The sequence below is a fragment of the Penaeus japonicus genome, unplaced genomic scaffold, assembly GCF_977035675.1.
Source record: "Penaeus japonicus unplaced genomic scaffold, GWHDUDI00000001_assembly GWHDUDI00000030, whole genome shotgun sequence".
Classification (NCBI taxonomy): Eukaryota; Metazoa; Arthropoda; class Malacostraca; order Decapoda; family Penaeidae; genus Penaeus; species Penaeus japonicus.
The window spans coordinates 31,738,733-31,746,232 of record NW_028234432.1 but is presented as its reverse complement, the minus strand read 5'-3'; the positions used below and the strand labels follow the sequence as shown (position 1 = coordinate 31,746,232).

Below are 7,500 nucleotides of genomic sequence, written 5' to 3'. Positions count from 1 at the left end.
TAAAGAAATCCATATTGACTTAAGGTGAGATGAATACTAGATATTGGTGGTCTATTTGTCTTTATTCCCGCCTTTGCTGTGTTGTTATTCCTCTTGTTCTTATTGATTTAAAAGTTGTGGTTGTTTTTTTGTGTGTGGTATTAGAGGCATGACATCATGTCTGTGATTAAAGGCAAGCTAAATTTCCAGTTTCATATAGTCATCAAATTTCGCAATTTAAAATTTTGTCTGCAATTCTTCTGGATGTGTATTAACCCTTTCCCAACGGGGCACACGCTACGCGAAAACCCCTATGCCGGGTGATTGCAATATTGCATTGTAATCATCACACTGGCAATATTGCATTGTAATCGTCACACTGGCATGACACCCAGGCATCAGGAATTTAGCTGTCACACGAGTGTGACGCACCGTCGTTATTGGGTTAAGTGAATCTGATGTTGCTTTCCATTACAAATGACTGTTTCTGAAATTGTTAAAGTCCAGATGTAAGGGGAGGATATGAAATATATCAGGGAAATTATCAGGTAAAACAGGCTTAAATGTAATAAATGTGCAATAAAAGGACATAGAAAAAAAATACTCAATTGTTTAAAATCAGCCATATCTGCCATTGAATAAGATCTATGAGCCGAAGCACCATCTTTTAGCCCATTCAAGCTGGCTGACATGCTGACACATTTCGTGGTTTTTTGGTTGGACGCCGGTGACAAGATATTTGGTCAAGGCTGGTGCTCGGGGTGAGTGAGCGGACAGCCCAGGCTCGTGGCTAGTGAGCCCATGAATCCCGAGGTGTTAGGCCTATATGTTTGAAAATCCTGGCATTCCGACCACTCAGAGCCAGAAGAGCCCTGGCGTGAATGGGTATAAAATTGAAGAGAACACAATTTTGATAAACCCCTGAACCCCCAGAGGAACAGACCTTGCATAATAATATGCAATATAATATAATAATTGTGCATCAAAAATGCACAATTTCAACACTTGGGGCAATTGGTGGGCTGTGATATCACACCAAGATGGATACTGATGTCCTGTTTTTCCATTTTTGCCCAATGCTGATCAAACAATTCTCACTGGTGCTTCTCGATGAATGACAGCTGAAGAAGTGTCAAATCACCTGGTAGCGAATACGCACATCCACAGTTTATTAAAAATTATTTTTTAAAGAATCATGATTTTTTTTTTTTTTTAGAAATGTTTAATTTCTTGAAATAAAGTGATCAAAATATATAATCATGAAAGGAAAGTCACTTTTATATGGAATTAATATATAAAATATAGAATCTTGGAAGGAAAAACATTTTCCTATGGAATTGATAGTTTTTGCAATTGTGTGATAACACAAGCTAGTTTACATACCACAGAGGAAGTGTTCTGAATGAAAATTGTCATATAATTTTCATTCTATCAACTACATGTACTATTTTCCTTTTATCTTATGGCTGTGCAAAACACACACACACACACACACACACACACACACACACACACACACACACACACACACACACACACACACACACACACACACACACACACACACACACACACACACACACACACACACACACACACACACACACACACACACACACAAACACACAAATCATGTGTATAATATATGTATGTATATATATATATATATATGTATATATATATGTATATATATGTGCATATATATGTATATATATGTGCATATATATATGTATATATATGTGCATATATATATGTATATATATATATATTATATATATATAAAGTATTATATATATATATATATATGTATATATATATATATATATATATATATATATATATATATATATATATATATATATATGTATACACATTATATATTATATAAAATATATGTATATATACATATATATATATATATATATATATATATATATATATATATATATATATATTATATATATATATAATATATATATATATGTATGGACACAAACTCACACACATACACACATACACATATACACATATACACACATACACACATACATATACTTACATATACATGCATATACACTGTTGTGTAACTCATTACTACTATTTTTTCACATTTTGTTATATAATTATTTACAATGTTCTAGTGCATTTTCTCAACCAGGATTTTTTTAGTAGCTTCACAATCCTTCTATTCTTGATAATCACTTGCCAGACTGTAAACTTTTTTGTGCAGTCTTGCAACTTGCCAGTACATTTGTCTGTCACTTAGTTATCTGTCTGTGTAAATCTTTAAAAAGTCGACTTGCATTACACCATGCAATATTTTATTGTAAAACCAGTGTTGAATTCAACAGCTTTTCTTGCATTCTAATGCCTATTGTACAATAGGTGTGAAAGGCACCACTAACTCACTTCTCCTCCCCCTCCCCCCTCCCCTTTTTTGGCCTATTCTCCAGATTTGAAACTTTGTTGTGTGTGGTCTGATAGCTTGCCTGTACATTTGTCCGTTGCTTCATTATCTGTTCTATCCGCGCCATTTTGCTCTTGGGTGCCCTCTTGGCCGTGCATAAACAATTCATCTTTGACATCTAGTCTGTGCACTTAACAAAGTTTCCAGTCTGGATCGCTTGCGAGATATGTCTTGATTAGACTGCTATGTCGGATATTGGGCATATTTTAAATATTTTTTTGACTAATTAAAAAGAAAATTGGTGTTATATAAGAGCCAATCATTTATCTTTAATGAACTTGGTGCAGATTTGACATCAAAGAATCCCAGACAGAAAATTATATGATGAAACATACATATTAAAATTTCAGTTTGAACTTGCTGCCACAAGGCTATATCCTCTATCCACTTGGGTTCTGCTCCCCTGTATGTTAGGGCATTAGGTTACTTACATAGTTGAAACGCAATTTGTGAAGACCACAAGGTCCGGGATGTGGAACACTCTGGCTAGAGGGTCAGATGGGATCTGTTGTATGTCTCACTACAGGTTTCGCCAAAAGCTGGAGATTTCCCTTTAGAAGGTTGACGGTTTGGTCTGTACACTTTGATTGGTGACGGCCTCGTCCATAGAGTTTCATAGGCTGATATGAAGCGTTTTGTAATGTTTTATTTTTGATATATGTTAACCCGATACCGCCGGCCGCCGTCCACAGATGGCGATTATGTAATATGCATAGCGCCGGGTGCTGGCATGCGCCGTCCATTGTATAATTGATTTAGGCCTATGCGTTCAAGAGCCCCGGCATTGCAGCCATACAAAGACGGAACAATGCCGGCAAGAATAAGCAAAATGGGTTTCAACTCACTTCCAAAACCTAGATGGCACCACTTTCTTCTAGCACCAGCAGGAGAGAGAGCCTTGAATGGCACCCAGGCAAGCACTATCTCTATAGAGGAATGGCACATCGCAAGTTGCCGACCTCTTGCTCTAAAGTACCGCAGATGAAAGATGTGCAGGCAGAACGAGAGGAGGAAGGTGACTTACACCATGCCCAATGCCTACAATGTGCCCCTGTGCCAGTAGGGATGCCTTTTATTGTGGCACTCACTGTCAAAAGCACAAGTTTCCTTCCTCTTCCCTACCTCTTCATTTTGGATGGTTATAAGTTTCGTGTTTGTTCGTGACAGCACAGAAATACGAAAAAATAAAGTTGCTTTTTGTTCCCCCCTAAAACAGTAATACTTCTATCACATTGAGTATAAAGCAAAAAAAAGAGTTGATATGGACCCTGAACTACAATTTTAGTCAACTGCAGAATTGATGGAGCCTGTGATATGACAGATATAAGTTTCTAAAAACAGTAAAACGCACAAAAAAACAAAACACAAAAATGTCTCTAGCTCTACAATGACTGACTAAAAGGGAGTGGGAAAAATCAAATTATGTTGCAGAAGCTGCCTCGATCAGAAATAAAATTCATCCTGGAGCCTGTGTAAGCAAATCTATCCCCCGTCGGCAACAGGTTAATTCCATATTCATTCTATATCAGCCTATTTTAGCCCATGATTTTCCCTGAAATGTATTTCATGCCCTACCCTAGCATTAGGACTTTAACAAATACCAAGCCATTTGTTTTTGACAGAGAACAACATCAGATTCATAGAAAATCACCGGAAATACTTGAAGCAAAAAATATAGATTAGTGCCTGTAAGAAATAAAAAATTCCCAGACTGACTTTGGAAAGTTATTACTTCTAGTAGAACCACAGGCAGGTGGCTTAAACATAATAGTAATGATTTAAAAAAACAGAGAGACTCATTGAAAGGTATAAGTCTTACCAGTAGGAAGACTGCAATGAAGCAAGAGTGAGAGGAAAATTTGAGGCACTGTCTCTAGCTGAGTCACAATTTTCCTCTGTGAGTTTTGTCAACCTTGACCTCTCCTTATAGAAAATAATTTAGATAATGTGCAGTTGAAGTGGTGGAGTTGAGGAATAAAACCTACACAACAGGCTAGACTGATAAAATCCATGACTACTTCTTTCTATGGTAATTTATAAATTATTCATGATTTACAATAATAATAGCAACTCATTTGATCTTCATTCTTCACTGATAAACAATCAACTGATTTTTATTTTAGCTACTGGTTGTCATATCTTGAGCATTTATATGTTACCATAGTGGTTTTGACAAGGTTAAATTCAGGAGTTCACGGTGACAAATGTAAATAAAGGAATAACTTCATTTATAACTTTATCTACAAAGGTTAGGTCAGGAAGTATTCATATTTTGTTTTGCTCCAGTGCTTCATATACATTGGCCAAGGGGTATGTTGTCAAGTAAGGTACCAGCCAAAATACCCAGCTACAATATATGTGGAGGATGTTTTGTTAACCTGTTTGCTATAGTGCTATTAGCTTCGGAAGCAACCACAATTGCTGAGTACACAGTGCACATATTTTACATGAACTGTATTTTATATGATGTGTGGCCCCACACCCACCCAACCCTAATTTCCCTCAGGCCCCCAAATTGTTGGATTGGGAAGGGGTTGCCAACTCGGAAAGCAAGGGTTTGCTCAGGAAACTAATGTTGATATTAGTCAAATCAGATGATATCATGCATTAAAATAAGATATATATCAAGGAAATGAACCACTACCTTTAAACCTATTTTAACCCATCATGGACATATGTGACACAAGATTTTTAGCCTGCCGTGAGTGTCATACATGACAATAAGAGGAAAATGACCCAGACCATGTCCAGTGTCTACAGTGTATCCCTGTGCCAATCTGGCTGTCTTCGCAGTGGCACTTGCAGTCCTAAACACAGCTTTTCTTCCTCTTCCCCATCTCCTCATGTAATATTGGCTGTGGATGCTTATTTCTCTTGCATTTATTTATGAAACTACACAAATATGATAAAAAAAAGAAAAAGTTGCTTTTTGTCCACCTACAAAACTGTAATACTTTTATTTCACTAAGTATAAAAAAACATAATGAGCAGATAAGGATCCTATACTACAATTTTAGACTACTGTAGCATTGATAAAGCCTGAAATAAAATCCATCTAGAATGTCTAAGGAGATACAGTGATTGGGAGGGCTTCTAAGGACAGAGTTACAGCTGTTTTGATACTGTGATCATGAAAGGATCTAGGGACATCTGTACCTATATCTATATATCAATCTCTTACTATATATATATATATATATATATATATATATATATATATATATATATATATATATATATATATAGTATATTTATTATATTTATATGTATATATGCATTTATATGTTTGTGTGTGTGTATATACACACACACACACACACACACACACACACACACACACACACACACACACACACACACACACACACACACACACACACACACACACACACACACACACACACACACACACACACACACACACACACACACACATATATACACATATATATATATATATATTTTCACTCCGAGTTCCAGGAGGGGCAGTTGCGATGTGCTGAAACGTCAGCAATAGATCGCTTGATTGTTCTTTAAATGTAATCATTTTACATAATTTCTTAGACTCTGTTACTTTAGTTTAGGTGTTTGAGTATCATAAAATGAGATATAATGTAAAAAAAAAAAAAAAAAAAAGGACATCACAGGAAACTACATTATAGTGATGACATCATGGTAATTCCTGCTTCTTGACCGGTTGAATAAAAAGATCTGAATCGAAAAACTATTGTAAAATCAAATGTGGTTAGCCAAGAAATAAAATAATGTAAAAAATTACTAATGCAGTACTACTTCTAATTTGTAGATTACTTGTGATATCACGTCATATCACATAATGAGGTATATGTACATACTCATGTACATGTATTATTATTTATATTGTTCTTCTTTTCGTTTTTTGATACTCCACTAAGAGATTGCTTCCTCTTTCCATTGGCATTTTCTCATAGAAGTGAAGAATATAAGCAAAATTCAATAAAATAAAGCTAGAAAGGCTTCATTGTAATTTTTTTTTTTTTTTTTACTAAAATAACTCCTCTAAATATGGCAATATTTTTACGTGCCTTTACATTGTAGACGCATTCATGAAAACTATATGAATAGTGTGGGTGAAAACCACTCTGAGAGGTTCTGCGCGGCCCCACGCAATGAGAAAACACTCCAGCACGAAATGTCTCATGTTTGTTATCTTACAGGCGTAAGTGGGAGTAGGTGAAAATACGTTCCATTGTGAATGGGTTATAAACCACTTTTCAATGACGTTACCCTAAATTTCAAGTCTTTTCTGTGACAATCATAACTGTCTTAAACTTCCACCAGTGTCTTACTGACGTATATGATGCAGTCACTTTTTAGACCAGTTATTTATTTATTACATTTTTTGTATGGGAAAATATGTATGTTTTTTTGTGACTAACACTCTCATATGCAAAAAATGCATTAGCTACTTGCAAGCAAATATGGAAAAGGTACCCTCAAAAAGGGGGATTACATCCATCAGACAATGGGGAACTCCTTTGATTACCCTTGAGAAGTCTTTCTGCCAATTTTAGAATAGGTGTGAGTTACAATGTGTATATACCAGGAAACTTCATGATATGATAGGATGTGATCTGTTATTTGGGGAATATTCTGATACTTCCATCTCGTTAATGGGTTAAAGGAAAGTAAAGTCTGTGAGGTATGTCTGAATCATAAGATTGAGTGGAAGGTTAAAAATAGATTACACAATGTAATGGATGCCTTTATTGCACCAAAGTTATCTTGAACACCTTATCATTATGAAGGTCATCTTTAGGATATCAGAACCATTCTGTCAGCATCTTCAAAATAACTGTATTTGATCATATTTAGATTATGATACATAATGCATATTAACTTTTTCTCATATTTTCTATAATAATGATGTCTTGTCAAGACATTATCATATATTATGAAATTACTTTTTGAGACGATAGAATACAAAAACAAAGATAGTTTATAAGTCATATAAAGGTAAATAATGGTTAACAAGATATTGATTAAGAAAGATATTTCATCTGGGAAGGGGAAAA

At 35.1% G+C, this 7,500-nt stretch overlaps 1 protein-coding gene across 4 annotated transcripts in view; it reads left to right on the top strand.

The window, feature by feature from the left end:
- The window catches only part of tamo (PUB and ZnF_RBZ domain-containing protein tamozhennic), a 21,937-nt gene that overhangs the window by 449 nt on the left and 13,988 nt on the right, over positions 1–7,500 (top strand). For 2 of the 4 annotated variants that reach the window (XM_086555275.1, XM_043025589.2), the window contains exon 1: positions 1–24. This exon is cut by the window's left edge. The exons of the other annotated variants lie outside the window; for them this stretch is intronic. The gene's annotated coding sequence lies outside the window, so the exon portion shown is untranslated. The remainder of the gene's footprint in view (positions 25–7,500) is intronic. 4 annotated transcript variants of the gene reach the window in all.